The sequence below is a fragment of the Canis lupus genome, chromosome 4, assembly GCF_048164855.1.
Source record: "Canis lupus baileyi chromosome 4, mCanLup2.hap1, whole genome shotgun sequence".
Classification (NCBI taxonomy): Eukaryota; Metazoa; Chordata; class Mammalia; order Carnivora; family Canidae; genus Canis; species Canis lupus.
The window spans coordinates 10,902,278-10,919,122 of NC_132841.1; the positions used below are offsets into that span (position 1 = coordinate 10,902,278).

The following is a 16,845-nucleotide window of genomic DNA, read 5'->3' on the forward strand; positions in this document are numbered from 1 at the left end:
TGTCAACAAAAAACTCATTTTGATTATACTGATATAGGCAGGGTGAAAGTGAAAGGATGGAAAAAGTTCTATCATGCAAACATTAGTCAAAGGAAAGCATTATTATCATCAGATAAAACAGACTTCATAGTAAGGGAAATTGCCTGAGACCAAAAGGGTTATTCCATAATGATAAAAGAATAAATCTACCAGTAAGATGTACGAATCCATACCTGAAACTAATATAATGTCAATTATACCTCAAAAAAAAAAAAAAAAAAAAAGACCTAGGATTCCGAAGCGTGTGCACCAAGTAATAGAGCTTATAAAGTATATGTCTAGCAAAAATTGATAGAACTAAAAGGAGACACAGACAACCCCAACCATTAAGGTTGGAGACTTCAACACCTCTCTCTCTACAACCAAGAGAACTAGACACAAAATCAGCAAGCATACAGAACAAAAACAAAGTAAACCAACATGATCTAGCTGACATTTACAGAATATTCCACCCAACAAGGGCAGAGCATTCTTTTCAAGGACCCAGAGACATATTCAAGTTAGACTATATCCTGGGCCATAAAACAAACCCCAACAATTGTTTTTTAAAGATTTTATTTATTTATTCATGAGAGAGACACACACACACACAGAGGCAGAGACAGAGGCAGAGGGAGAAACAGGCTCCATGCAGGGAGCCGGACATGAGACTCGATCCCGGGTCTCCAGGATCACGCCCTGGGCTGAAGGCAGCGCTAAACCGCTGAGCCACCCCAGGCTGCCCAAACCCCAACAATTTTAAAAGAATTGAAATCACACAGAATGTGTTCTCCAACCAAACATAATCAAACTAGAAATCTGATAACATGAAGACAACGGAAAAATCTCCAAATACTTTTGAGTAATCCACTTCTAAATAATCTATGATATAAAGAAGTCTCATGAGAAATTAAATATTTGGGCTGAATGTAAAAGAAAATATAACCCATCAAAATTTGTGGTATAAAAAAAAATTTGTGGTATAAAAGTAAAGTAGTGCTGAGAGGAAAATTTAGAGCACTAAATGCATACATTAGGAAAAAAGAAAGTCTCAGTGATCTACCCTCCTACCTCAAGCACCTAGAAAAAGAGTACAATAAATGTAAAGCAAGCAGAAGGAAGGAAGTAATAAAGAGCAGAAATCAATGAAACTCTGAAAATAGAAGAACAAAGGGAAAAAAATCCATGAAACTAAACCTGGCCCCTTGAAAAGATCAATAAAATTGATAAACTTCTAGCAAAACTGGGATGAGTTCAAGAATTAGGGGCCAATCCAAGAAAAAGACAGGACTATGAGATGGCACAATCCAATTTCTCTGGGCAGCACTTTGACAGGTTGCATTGGAGGGGACATCTCTCACAGCAGGAGAGCTGCCAGACAAGGTGCCCAGAAGGGGAACAGGGCAAGGCGACTTTGTGGGGGAAAGGGGATTTATGTGTCCAGATGATGTCACTCAGTAGGCTGGTGGGCAGCCAGCAGCTTGAGGTCTTTTAAAGCCCCCGAGTTCGTTTATCAAAGGTTACCAGATGGTGAGTGTAATTTCACAGAGTATGCAAAGCAGGAAGTCTCTAAATGGCTAAAAATATGCTTATTTGGGCTGTATTTTAAGCAACTGAGTGTGTAAGAATTGGAGTTCAGTGCTGGTAGATTTTGAACTAATGTCTCAGCTTGCAGTGAAGAAGAACACAGGGGACAACATAAAGGGCCATCTTTAATCCACTTATATAACAAAGACTGACAAAGGAAAGGAGAGGACAACAAATAGTCCATTTCAGGAATTAAAGAGGGCATATCACTACAGACCCTGCAGACATCAAAAAGATAACAAAAGAATAACATGAACAACTCTACACATAATTTCAACAACTTAGATGAGACGGACCAATTTTTTTTCAGTTTTTTAAATAAATATTTTCGAAATATTTATTTTTTATTCTTTTAATATTTTATTCTAATGTTTATTCTTTTTAAATTTAAATTCAAATAATTACCATATAATGTATTATTAGTTTCAGAGGTAGAGTTCATTGATTCATCAGTCTTATATAAGACCCAGTGCTGGGATCCCTGGGTGGCGCAGCGGTTTGGCGCCTGCCTTTGGCCCAGGGCGCGATCCTGGAGACCCGGGATCAAATCCCACGTCGGGCTCCCGGTGCATGGAGCCCGCTTCTCCCTCTGCCTGTGTCTCTGCCTCTCTCTCTCTCTCTCTCTCTCTCTCTGTGACTATCATGAATAAATAAATAAAATCTTTAAAAAAAAAAAAAAAAAAAAAAAAAAAGACCCAGTGCTCATTATATCATATGCCCTCCTTAATATCCATCTCTCAGTTACCTCACCTCCAACAACCCTGTTTGTTTCCTATGATTAAGAGTCTCTTATAATTTGTCTCCCTCTTTGATTTCATCATGTTTTATTTTTCCCTCTTTCCCTATGATCCTCTTTTGTTTCTTAAATTCCATGTATGGGGGCAGCCCGGGTGGCTTAGCAGTTTAAGCGCCGCCTTCAGCCCAGGCTGTGATCCTGGAGACAGACCCAGGATCGAGTCCCATGTCAAACTCCCTGCACGGAGCCTGCTTCTCCCTCTGCCTGTGTCTCTGCGCCTCTCTTTCTCTGTGTGTGTGTGTGTCTCTCATGAATAAATAAAATTTAAAAAAATACTGTTTTAAATTCCATGTATGTGTGAGATCACATGATAATTCTTTCTCTGACTTATTTCACTTAAATAATACCCTCTAGTTCCATCCATGTCATTGCAAATGGCAAGATTTCATTTTTTGATGGCTGAGCATTATTCCATTGTGTGTGTGTGTGTGTATCCCTCCCACATCTTCTTTATTCATTCATCTCTCAACAGACATCTGGGCTCTTTCCATAGTTTGACTATTGTGGACATTGATGCTATAAATATTGGGGTGTAGGTGCTCCTTCTGATCACTACATTTGTATCTTTCGGGTAAATTCCTGGTAGTGCAATTGCTGGGTCGTAGAGTAGCTCTATTTTCAACTTTTTGAGGAACCTCCATACTGTTTTCCAAAGTAGTTCAACCAGCTTGCATTCCTACCAACAGTGTAAGAGGGTTCCCATTTCTCTGTATCCTCACCAACATCTGCTGTTTCCTGACTTGTTAATTTTAGCCATTCTGACGACTGGTGTGAGGTGGTATCTTGTTGTGGTTTTGATTTGTATTTCCCTGATGCCGAGTGATACTGAACATTTTTTCATGTGTCTGTTGGACATTTGTATGTCTTCTTTGGAGAAATGTCTATTTATGTCTTCTGCTCATTTCTTGATTGGATTACTTGTTCTTTGTGTCTTAGGTTTGATAAGTTCTTTATAGATTTTGGATACTAGCCCTTTATCTGATAAGTCATTTGCAAATATCTTCTCCCATTCTGTTGGTTGTTTTTTGGTTTTGTCGACTGTTTCCTCTGCTATGCAAAAGCTTTTTATTTTGATAAAATCCCAATAGTTCATTTTTACCTTTGTTTTCCTTGCCTTTGCAGACCTGTCTAGCAAGAAGTTCCTGAGGCTGAGGTTAGAGAGGTTGTACCAGTGTTCTTACCCAGGATTTTGATGGTTTCCTGTCTCATATTTAGGTCTTTCAACCATTTCGATTTCTTTTTTGTATGGTGAGAGAAAGTGATCCAGTTTCATTCTTCTGCATGTGGCCAGTTTTCCATAAACCATTTGTTGAAAAGACTCTCTTTTCTCCATTGGATATTCTTTCCTATTTTGTCGAAGATTAGTTGATGATAGAATTGAGGGTCCATTTCTGGGTTCTCTCTTCTGTTCCATGGATTTATGTGTCTGTTTTTATGCCAGTATGATACTAGTTGATGATGACAGCTTTGTAATAGAGCTAGAAGGAGATGGATCAATTCTTTGAAAATACGAAGTACCACAACTCACCCAACATTAAACAGACAATTTGAATAGCCCCAGAGCAATTAATGAAATTGAATTTGTAATTTTAAAACTCATAAAAAAGAAATATTCAGGCTGAGGTAGTTTCACTAGAGAATTCTACAAAATATTTTTTTTTTTTAAGATTTTTATTTATTTATTCATGATAGTCACAGAGAGAGAGAGAGAGAGAGAGAGAGAGGCAGAGACACAGGCAGAGGGAGAAGCAGGCTCCATGCACCGGGGGCCCGATGTGGGATTCGATCCCGGGTCTCCAGGATCGCGCCCTGGGCCAAAGGCAGGCGCCAAACCGCTGCGCCACCCAGGGATCCCTACAAAATATTTTAAAAAGAACACAATTCTATATAACCTCTTTGAGAAAACAGATAAGGGAACCCTTCCTAAGTCATTTTAGGAAGCTGACATTTATTATTACCTGATTTATTATATATTTTTATTTATTTAAATATTTTAATGTTATATATTTAACATACTAAATGTTTTATATATTCTATGTAATATATTAACATAAGTATTTATTAAATACAGATTTCTAAATATGTAATTGCATATTATAGCATAAAAATATTTTAAATTTTTGTTTACATACTTATATTTATTATTATACTGACACCAAACCAGAAGACAGCACTGAAACAAAACAAACTACAGAACAATATCTCTCAAAAAAAAAAAAAAAGAACAATATCTCTCATGAATACTTAATAAAATACTAGCAAATAGAATTCAGTAGTATTTATATTTATAAACATAAATACAATTATACATATGACCAAGTGGGCTTTATTTCAGGGATGAAAGGCTGGCTTAATGTTTCAAAATCAATGTCACTATTAATAGGCTAAGAAAGAAAAGTCAGATGACTCATCAATTGGTACAGAAAAGGCATTTCACAAGAGTCAACACTTGCTTGTAATAAAACTCCCCCCCCAAAAAAAAAAATAGAGGGGAACTTCCTTAACTCGATAAAGAATATTTTAAAAATTGAACAGCTAAAAAAAAAAATAAAAAAATAAAAAATAAAAAAATAAAAATTGAACAGCTAACCTTATACTTAAGATTCATGAAGGACTACTTTCTCCCTAAGACTGGGAACATAGTAAGGATGTCAGCTCTCACCACTATTATTTAATACCACATAGGAAGTTCCAGCCAGCACAATAAGACATGAAAAGGAAACAAAGGCACACAGATCACAAAGGAAGAAATAAAACTGTTCATATTGGCAGGTGATATATGACTGTATACAAAGAAAATTCAAGGAATCTCAAAAACAAAACAAAGTAAAAAATCTCCTCCAAAGAATAAGTGAATTCATTAAGGTAAAGATCACAGAATACAAAAACCAACTGTATTTCTAATACTAGCAACAAATATATGGGCATCAAAATTAAAAATGTAATGCCACTCACAGTCACTCAAAAAATATACTTAGGTGTCAATCTAACAAAATATGAGAAGAACTTCTATGCTAATAAGTAAGTACACATTACTGATGGAAAAAAAACAAAGAAAATCTAAATAAAGGGAGAGATATATTGTACTCATGGATTAGAAGACTAGAAATAGTAAAGATGTCAATCCTCTGCAAACTGACAGACATTTATAAAGTTTCTCTTTTTTTTAAGATTTTATTTATTTATTCATGAGAGACACAGAGAGAGGGGCACAGACACAGGCAGAGGGAGAAGCAGGTTCCATGCAAGGAGCCCGATGTGGGACTCAATCCTGGACTCCAGGATCATGCCCCAGGCCAAAGGCAGATGCTCAACCGCGAGCCACCCAGCTGTCTCTAAAGTTTCTATTACAATTCTGACAAGGCTTTTTGGTATAGACAAGCTTATTCTAAAGTTTATGGAAAGGCAAAGGAACTAGAATAGCTAAAACAGTTTTGAAAAAGAAGAATAAAGTAAAAGGAATCACTTTACCTGATTTAAAGACTTATGTAGCTACAGCAATCATGTCTGTATGATATTGACATGTAAAGACACATAGATCAATAGAACAAAGAACCCAGAAGACCTACACTAAGTCAACCAACAGATTTTAAAACTGCAAAAACAATTCAACACCAGAAAGTTAGCCTTCTCAACAAATGGTGCTGCAGCAATTGGACATGTATACGGGGAAAAAATGACATGGGACTCATATCTTATGCAAAGTTAACTCAATATACATCAGAGACTTAAAGGTAAAACATTATACTATAAAATTTTTGGAAAAATTAGGGGAAAATCTTTAAGATTTATGGAAAAGCAAAGCTTTCTTAGACTTGACTCTAAAAACAAGCCAGAAAAAGAAGAACTGATAAACTGGACTTCATCAAAATGGAAAATTTTTGCTTTGTAGAAAATTTTGGGGGCACCTGGGTGGCACCATCAGCTAGGCATTTACCTCGTGGTTTTGTCTTAGGTCATGATCTTGGGGTCATGAAATCAAGCCCCACATCAGGCTCCGTGGTTGGCACAGTCTGTTTAAGATTCTCTCTCCCTTTCCCACTCTATATGCTGCTCATGTGCTCGCTCTCAAATAAATAAATAAATCTTAAAAAAAGAAGAGAGAAAATTTTGTTAGGAGAATGAAAAGATAAGCTACAGAGTGGAAGGAAAGACTGAAAAAAATATATACATCCAGCAAAGAACTAGCATCTAGATTATATACATTTTAAAAAAACCCTCAAAACTCCACAGTGTAAACTGAAACAATCCAACTGGAAAATGGTCATGACGTGGAAAGACAGTCATTGAAAAACATAGGCAAATGGCAAATAAACATGTGAAAATATGTTTAACATCATTAGCCAATAATCAGGGAAATGCAAATTAAAACCATAATGAGAAATCACTATATACCTACCAGAATGGCTACAATAAAAAATAGTGACAACACCAAATGATGGCAAGGATGCTCAGAAATCATATCACTTACACACTGCTGGTAGAAATATACTTTTGGAAAATAGTTCAGCAGTTTCTTAAAAAAACTAAACATGCAACTACCATATGACTCAGCAATTGCACTCCTAGGCATTTATCCCAGAAAAATTTTTATGTTCACAAAAGCCTCTGTACACTAACATTTATAGTAGTTTTATTCACAGTAGCCCCAAACTGGAAACAACCCATATGCTCTCCAACAGGTGAACCAACTCTAGTATACTCATACCAAGGAATCCTACTGAGCAGAAAAAAGGAATGAACTGTCGGTATTTGAAGCAACTTGGAGGAATCTCCAGAGAAACAATCAAACTCAAAAGATTATGCAATGCATGATTTCATTTAAGAACACTCATTGGTGAAATGGCAAGATTATAGAAATGAAGAACAGATTAGTAGTTGCTTGGGTCTACGGAGGGGTGGGGGTAGAAAGGAAGAGTGTGTGCCTATAAAAGGGCAAGAGGAGAGATCTTTGTGGTGACAGAAATGTTCTGTTTTTGCAGCTGTGGCAACATCGATATTCTGGTAGCAGAGTTTTATGAGAGTTCTGCATGATGTTACCAGTAGGGAAAACAGGTACATAAGATCTGTTTTTTCTTAAAACTGTATATGAATCTATAATTATCTCAAAATAAAAAGCTTTATAAAAATTTAAAAATAGGTGATAGTATCAAACAATGACTCCGTAGGTTTACTAGGCACAGTCCTACATTGGAAGATTACCAAAGCATGTGCTTCAAGAAGGAAGGAGGGCAGGTAAGAAGCTAAGCTGTCCAGTATGCTATTTTCTGTCTGGAGACATCTGTACTTGGCTAACACTGACAAAACCAAGCACCATAATGGCTGATGAACTATTCCTTATATGTGAGAAGAATCCAACTCTAGGAGTTTTAGTTGATACCCCTCATTTATGAGGGGATTCAGAGTTCACACACCTCCTTGTAGCTGAGTGCCAGGAGACGGGAGCCCCATGCATTCATCTTCAACCTAGGGGTCAAGAGGACAGCCTGATGTTCTGTCTTCAGAGAGGGAGCATTTGAGGTTTGCTGGCCTCATGCCCCCATCGCTGTGGGTATGGTAGCATGTGTGTTGATTCTACTGACTGACTTTGTTTTTTATAATCTGTGGGCTTTATTTTCTTTTTCTCTTTCCTTGCTAGAAGTTGAATGACATACATCAGATATAAAGCATATGTTTCATATGTCAAATGTACAGTGCTTAACAGCTATGAAAGGGTTTGGAAGCAGGTAAATAACCATATTACAGAGTAAGGCAAGAAAACTAGATTGTATAAGTGTATAAGAAGATAACCTAATGCAAACTAGTTAAATAATTATGTATACTTATATCAGATTTAGTGTGGTTTCATTATACAGGTATTTTGCATCCAATTTATGATGACTGCATTCACCTGATGAGGGTTTCCTCAGCATGAATTAAGCTTGAAGGTGGGGAAAGACCATATCCCAAAATACAAAATCTAAAATGAATATATGCTACTAATGTGCTTTTAATTTTTCATGAGAAATTTAAATGAGATAATAGGAAAAGTATCAAATAAATAGAAATCAGTTTCTACTTAAAAGTTAACCATTCAGGGGATCCCTGGGTGGCGCAGCGGTTTGGCGCCTGCCTTTGGCCCAGGGCGCGATCCTGGAGATCCGGGATCGAATCCCACATCAGGCTCCCGGTGCATGGAGCCTGCTTCTCCCTCTGCCTGTGTCTCTGCCTCTCTCTCAATCTGTGACTATCATAAATGAATAAAAAATTAAAAAAAAAAAAAAAAAAAAGTTAACCATTCAGGAACACAGGCAAAATACAGAGCAGGAACAAATGGGCTCCAAGCTAAATGAAACAGCTAACACAGCCAAAAGATTAAGTCTACAGGAGAAACCTCATTCATTTGGAACTTACTGATTTGTCTTTACATTCATTTCAAGGAACGTCTAACTCCCCAGACCATAGCAGATGAGAAGCATGTACTTAGAACTGTAAGCTACGGGTACAATGACAATCAAATGCTGACAGCAAAGGCAACTACTGACCAGGAAACAAGCCAGAAAGGGACCTGAATAGCACAGTAAAGTTGTTCAGCAATTGGTTATCAACGACGACCTTGAATCTTCCAGAAGATTAGGTCATAGTGAGTAGACAAGATGGCCTTTGCCATCCTAGTTTCTCCCATGAACAGTGGCCTGGCTTTTAAGATTTCCAAAGGTCAGATAGGAGGCAAAGGTGGGTGGCCTTGACTGCAGGATTCCTTCCATGTTTCATTTCCTTGCAGAAGAATGTGGTGTGAATTCATCCTCGCCTGATGTGACAGCAAAATCAGCCAGCTGAAGATTTAAGAAGCAGGATGCTACAGATAAAAAGTACTGACAATCCTTACAAGAAGCTTGGCTGTAATGGAAAGAAGTGGTGGAGTGTTCAGGGGAATTAGAGTGTAAGGCAAACAAAATGGAAGTTACCAGGAGCAAAAGAAAGGATGGTTGGTGGTTAAGTCTGAAAACTTGAGGGATGAGGTCCAAAGAGGAAGGCAGGGACTGGTCTTAGAAGAAGAGAGGCCTCTTTTCCTCCAACACCCTAAGAGAAGGATCAAGGCTGAGTGTGGAGGTAAGTAACTTCACAGGCTGGAGAAGGGAAGGGGAAGAGAGGTAGTTTCCTCAGCAGAGAGAGCATGTTCTTCTTTCCTCTCATGCTGGACATGAGAAAATGGGCTTGAACAGATTAGTGATGGCTTAAAACAGCAGATGGAGCGAAAGGGCAGGATGACCAGGATAAGAGAGAGGATAGCTAAGCACTACTGAGTGTCCCTTGAGGGCAGACCATAAATCCATAGCGAACTTAATGGAAAGAGCTCTGTCTGTACAGCAGCAGGCAAGACAGGTTGGGAAGCCAGGGATGGGAATTTGCAAAGCACATACAGCTGAAGGACGAAGAAGGAAGAGGTGGAAGGAAAGGCTGATGGTGTCCTCCTCTCTGGAGAGGGAGCAGCTCATCACCTGACAGAAGGTGGGGGGTGGTGCCCAGGAGGCTCCAGTTCTAGTGAAGACTGGGTGGGAGTGAGCAGAATGGGACATTTGACCAGCCAGGGAAGTAAGTACCTCGGGTAGGGGCAGAAGAGAAGGTGCCTAGAGATGAAGTTAGGAACCAGACACTAAGCTGCTGACTGGCTTCTCTGCATGGATACAGTAGTCACCCAGGAGCAGGGAGGAGCTGGAGCAGAGGGTAAGATCCTATGCCAGGTGAACGTGTAGAATAAGGAATAACCCCCAGATCAGCAAGTAACCAGCAATGAGAAGGAGCTCACAGAGCTCAGAACATAAGACGGCAAACACTTCAAAGAAAAAAAAAATGTTCTGGTACACTGGTCAGAGAGGAATTAAGCTTCAAAGAGCTTGGTGACATGTTGGCCTAGGAGAGGGCCTAGGAGAGGGAGACGGTTTGGGCAGCGGAAGAACATGTGATCTGTGGAGGGCAGGTAAAATGAGGAAAGGCAGGTGGGAAAGACAATAAGGCCTAACTCTAGGACTCCATTGGCCTGCCCGAGCCTCGATGAAATGCCAGCAGAGAGGATCTGTGACATCTGTGGATTTCACATTTGCAGCACAGACTCTGATGACTGCTCAAGGTCTGGGATAGAATCTGTGATTTTGCTGAAGAGCTCACCTGGATCAAACCTACTATGGGTCAGGTGTGTGGACACAAGTAGTTTGCAGGTGAGTGAGTCTAGCTAGACACCCGCCCTCGAAACTGCAAGTTCTCAGTTGCTTTCTACATGATATAATCACATACAAAAAAGAAGTAATTCTCCTAAAGTGGAAAACTGTCCAAAAAAAGAAGTCAGTGGCCAGGGCAGTGCACACAAAGAGACCTAATAAAAACAATCACCCTTAAGTGTGCAACAAGTTTTGGATACTTCAAAGAGTAGGATGTCCCATTTGATTTTGATACAAGAGAATAAAATTATATTAAGAAGGACAAGTCGTTTGTGAAATGTTTCCGAGAACACTATAACTAGTGTAATTCAAAGAGAGAAGTTGAACGGTTGATTGTTTGAGAATACATATACAAAATACTGTCTTTCTGAACTGTCTGACTCTGAGCCAGACTTAAATACTACAGTATTTGAAATTTTAGAGATTACACAGATCTGTGAAAGCATCCCTTGTAAATGTTAAAGGTCTTCCGCATTAGTTTGGGAGGTATGAGCTTTGGTCCCTGCTACTCTCCCCCTTTATGCTGAGTTCAGAGAAAGATTTTGACTCATATTAAATGTCCCATAGACATGACTCCAAAACTGGAGACAGATTTTGGTTGTCTAGAACATGCGCTAGAGTAATGACATCCAGTGGGAATGTTTCTTCTGGGTCACCACTGACCCGAGGTTTTATGGAGGAGATTTCTGTATAAGACAGAGAAGCAGAGTTAAAAACCTGACTGCCCTTGAGAATGTGATGCAAGGCAAAGCTGATTCCAAATTCTGGCTCTCCATCTCCCAGTTTTGGGACTTGAGGCAGAGTACCAAACCTCTGTTTCCTCACCCAGAAGAGGGCCCCAGTGAGGATCCGAGACACTGGACACAAAGTACTCTGTGTACACTATTCTAACTTCACCCTTTATCTAGAGTAAGAGTTAGCATTCAGCCTTGGGACACCAATGAGGAAAAATTTCCCAGTATAATCATGGAAACAGAACAATAGGTTAATACCAGAAGAATCTTCAACCAGTACACACCCAACAAACTTCTTTAGTCATGCAATAGCTAGAAATAATACCGTTCTTGGGAAAATGTAATAGGGAAAATGAACTTTGTTATTATATAATACACACCAGAGGAAATACTCTAATTCATAATGCTTTTATAGTTGTAAACATTAAAGGATCTTATTTGCATAATAACAAAAGACACCTTAATATCAATATGGACTTTATTCTTATAAAGGTGTAGTATCCTATGTTATGTACATATTTATGACAAGTTACTCAAGGTGCTAATATATGAGAAGTGGAAAAATAGCAATGGGCACCAAATAGCCAAGTTCCATTTGCTCCCAAAGTATTACCATGGTCACAGTGACTCTGAAAAGGAATGTCAGGGACAGCCTCGGTGGCTCAGCGGTTTAGCGCCTGCCTTTGGCCCGGGGTGTGATCCTGGAGATCCAGGATCGAGTCCCATGTCAGGCTCCCAGCATGGAGCCTGCTTCTCCATCTGTCTGTGTCTCTGACTCTCTCTCTTTCTATCAAGAATAAATAAAATCTTAAAAAAAAAAAAGAAAAGGAATGTCAGTCTTCAAAACACCAAGTATTTTTAGCACATTCACCAAACAATAAGAACTAAAGACAAGTGTAAGTTACCGTGTTTGCAAAATGACAAGAGAAATTTCAATTTTTCTAAGAAGACAAGGGATTCTAATGTGTGTGCGTATGGCCGACATAGACAGACACCATGCTCTCTCTCCTACTGTGCTGCTTTCTCTCACTACTTCCTCACTGGAGAAGCAAAGGCCTTGAAGAACATTTAAGTCCATCATCTTCAGGAAGATCACTGCCTGGAACAAATGATTGAAACTGAATTGTAGCTTACATTTTTTGGAGACTGTAGTAGGCACTGTTGTAGTAAATATTCTGCCTAACAGCTACTCCCCAAGAAGCCAAAGTAACAGGTAGACATGACCCCAAAACTGGAGACAGACTTTGGTTATTTAAGCCAATTATGGTCATTCTGAGCCAGAGACTTGATCAGAAATACATACAAACTTAAGCTACACAGTGCGAAGTATTACCCTGGCCACATAATTGGTCCAGGGTCAGGCTCTTGACCCAACATGGCCCACCCAGATGGAGAGGAAGGACTTTGACTCCATAAATGCAGGGAAGAACTCCTTTTTTCCCCATGGATATTGTAAGAAAGCACACCCTGATTACAAAGAGTAGTCATTTTATGACTCTGAGGGGGATGAGACCAACAGTGCCAGCTGGAGGAGAGAGATGGGAAGCATTTAGGTCCTAGCTGACACAGCTGAGCTTCTGAATCGCCAACCCTGAAACTTCCTCATCTATAGTTATTTGGAAAAAAACTCTTTTCATATTACCTATAGCATTTTGAGTTGGGTTTTCTGCCACTTGCAGCCGGAAGCATTCTACCTGATAAAATGACCAAAGAACTAATCATCTATTAAACAGAAATTCTGTTAATTTTAAAAATTCATTTATTCTTAGTCACATAAAATCAATTTACAAAGAGGAGGTTGTTAAGTAAGAGGGACTTAGAACAACGGGAGTTCATTTAACCACTGTTTACTTGGTAACTATCAAATGCCAGACATTTGAATGTTTAGTGACCACAGATTCAAATCATCTGATACATCGGCCACCACAATAGGGTTACTTTGGCCCCTAAAAGCCCCCTGGCTACTGCGTAGGGTGCCAGTCTCCTCCCCCAAAGTGCTTGATGGATACACCTGCCTTCAAAGCTTATTTACTTCCATAGTTGACCAACTTCCACTTGATCACCATGTTCTCTCCTTAGGTACATTTAAGTGGGCAGCAGTCAGGCCCTTCAACTCCAGAAAGCAGTGAAAGTACCTCCACAAGTCTCTGCTCCCATGCACTGTGAACTGATTTAGGAATCGAAGTCTCAGAAGGAAAATCTATTTCCTAAAGGATGTATTGTGTGACCTCTTTAATTCAAGCAAATGTGATCTGTGGAAGAGGTTTTAATTAGAGCTGCAATTACACTACCCACAATGTAAAAATTGACTTCTACCATAAAGAAAACTATGCCTTAAAGTGGGGTTTTCTATTAACCTGGCCTTTCGTTTCATATTCTGTAACTTAGAAGAAAAACACCACCCTCAAATGGAATCAACAGTGCTTTCAGCAGTCCCTGAGGCTGTGTCCAGAAACCATTCACAGCACCAGGGACAGAATGTCACCCTAGCAGTCCACTGCTTTTAAAGGGCTTATGGTCTCATCTTGAAAGAAAAATGTTCTTTGTCATAACTGAGATTTGACCAAATTATAAAATAGATATGTAAAGTCCCTAGGTGTCTGGCTGGCTCAGTCAGTAAAGCATGTGACTCCTGATCTCAGGGTTGTGGGTTCAAGGCCCACACCGGGTGTAGAGAGTTAAAAATAAAACTTAAAATAAAATATGCAAAGTCCCCACAGGCAGGGCAAAGATGTAGTACTCATTTTATGAGGACTCCTATAATAATAATCAGAAGCTAATGAACAAGAAAAATGGTATTAAAACTAAGGGAGCACACTACATATAATATTTTAAATTATAACACAAGAGAGAAAAATACTTTGTTTTTAAGTTCCCAATTTTTTCTGCATGATTAAAATTTCATATTTGAAAAATTACAAACCTCTACAATACATCCACTCATTCATAATTTATTAGCATTTTATGAATAGTGTACCCTAGCTCCATATCTAAATATTGTTAGCTGCTTTGAAGACTAAAATGCAAAAGACACAGCACATAAGAGAAACAGAAACAAAAGACTGATGTAACTAAGTATTGCCATACAAGAGTTTACCATTCTGAGTAGCATAGGGCAGAGCCACAAAGCATTCTTTCTCCAGGTATCACAGCCATCATTATGGGATTCATTTCTGTTGGTCAAATCTCTTCAATATAAACTTATTTTGGTTTGGAAAGCTTTGAGGGGGATTACAAAGGAAGAAAATCTGTAGCTATACAGTGCTTATTTCATTTATGTGTTATAGTGCCATTCATTACACTTGTCTTACTTTATCCATACCTTACATGTCATTTTAGCTTTTAAATCATACAGCTACAGAGAAGCAAAAAAAAAATGTATTTTTCAAACATATAGAGCGTAGTCCTTTATCAAGATGAGACTGATAGAGAAGCAGGGACAGAGACAAGCATTACAGAACACAGAGGATTCAAAGGTTTTCCCTCAAACTAGTTTCACTGGCATGTATCCTAATGGGGTTTTCAGGAATGGGGGGAAAAAAAATCCATGACAGCAGTCTAACCAATCTCTAGGGGATGGTTTATGAGAAGAAATTCAAGAAATATCAGCTTTCTTCTTATTCCAAAGAAATATTCAGAGCAAAGAACATCAACACACTAGCTTGCTTATATACAGGTACAAGTGACCACTATAGTATTGAACCTTACAAAAGAATTCTATAATAGCTAGTTCATACAAAGGGCCCAAAGTGCAAGTTACTTTTCAAAAAACATTGGCGATATGGTCCTTAACAAAGGAGACCTTACCATTATTATTATTATTAGAAGTAAAGTGCACATTTATGCTGACACATAATCATCTTTCAAGGAGCACAACCATTTACTTAAATCATTATGATATTCCTATGAAGCTGTGGCACATGTTACCAATAGTCTGGGTCCCCAAATAAATTTGACCAAGACCCCTTCCAACACACCCCTACCAGAAACCACCAAGTCCATCCTTGCCCAGTGAGTTCATGCCAACTATTGATGCTGCTTAAGCAGTTACATGGCTGCCATGCCACGAGTGGTAGCAACTAGCATCGCTGCTCAAGTCACTGTGATGAAGAACCTTGGGATGATGGTTTTTTTTTCCTTATAATCCACTAATCTGACCCCAACGTCATCTTCCCTTGTCTCTTCTAGGGTAAATGGTAGCTTGAACTATGTTAAGGGGTCAGTTTAAAAAGACAGAAACCAACTGGACTCAGGAGACAGGATGATGAAGAATTAAAACTGGACTAACTTTCTCCTTAGGCAAATGGATACATCAGACAAATAGAAGGTTGGGGAGTAGTAGGTAATCAGTTGGGTCTGGGACACATTGTGTTAGGATACCCCAGGCCATCCAAATGGAATAGTTAGGTACAGAGTTTAATATAAGATATTAAACCTGAGTGAATGTGACTGGAAATAAAGGTTTAGGAGTGAGACATTCATAGGTAAGGACTGAAATGCTTTATAGTTTAAATGACCATGAAAAATTATCACAAACTTTTACTTTTCTAAAGAACAATGTTTTCAAAAGTCTATGGTATTGGAGCCATTGTACAGTATAGGGCCCTGAACCAACAAACAGTACCTGTCTGGCCTGGGAGCTGATCAGGTGTGGAACCTCCATCCATTCCACATCTACTGTATCAGAACCCACACCTTCACACACCAGGGGGCTCAGAGGCCCATCAGTTCCAGACCCATTGGTGTAGTGTTCCCCAAACTCTGGTTCTTAAAATGTTCACCAATTTTCAGCAAATGAGAAAAAGAAAAATACAAACATTAAACATAATAAATGTATTCAATTTATAGAAATGTCCTTTATCCTGATGTTATATGCTTCCTTCATTAACCTTGTTTACATGCCCTGTCTTTTACTAAAATTTTTTTAAAGATTTTATTTGAGAGAGCACTACAAAATTTTTTTTAAAGATTTTATTTGAGAAAGAGAGCACACAGACAGAAAGCATACACACACACACACACACACACACACACAGAAAGAAGCAAATTCCCTGATGAGGAGGGAGCCCAATGTGGGGCTTGATCCCAGGACCCTGGGATCATGACCCAGGCCAAAAGCAGACGCTTAACCAACTGAGCCACCCAGATGCCCCTCTTTCAAGAAATTAACAAGGTAACGGTTATCTTGGTGATTTCTCTAACAGTAAGTTATTTTATACTTTATTGGTACCACATAACTTTAGAGATGTTATTTCCTTTGCCTGAAATAACCTCCTAACTCTACCTCTCCTAATAAGCCCCAATTTCTCTATGAATCGTATTCTAACTACCAAAGCCTATGTATTAGTTTTTTGGGGCTGCCATAACAAAATACCACAGACTGGATGGTATAAAAGTAGAGAAATTTATTGTCTAACAGTTCTAGAGGCTAAAAGTCCAAAATCAGAGGTCAGTAGGGCCATGCTTTCCCAGAGGCTCCAGGAAAGGATCCTTCCTTGCCTCTTTCTAGCTT

The 16,845-nt window shown here is 38.8% G+C and overlaps 1 protein-coding gene across 8 annotated transcripts in view; it reads right to left on the bottom strand.

The window, feature by feature from the left end:
* Window positions 1-16,845, bottom strand: part of RAB4A (RAB4A, member RAS oncogene family) — a 51,339-nt gene that overhangs the window by 30,862 nt on the left and 3,632 nt on the right. For 2 of the 8 annotated variants that reach the window (XM_072823140.1, XM_072823137.1), the window contains exon 2: window positions 12,239-12,432. The exons of 5 other annotated variants lie outside the window; for them this stretch is intronic. The gene's annotated coding sequence lies outside the window, so the exon portion shown is untranslated. Of the gene's footprint in view, window positions 1-6,338; window positions 6,463-12,238; window positions 12,433-16,845 lie in introns of those variants that run through there. One more of the 8 variants, XM_072823141.1, reaches the window with a different exon arrangement.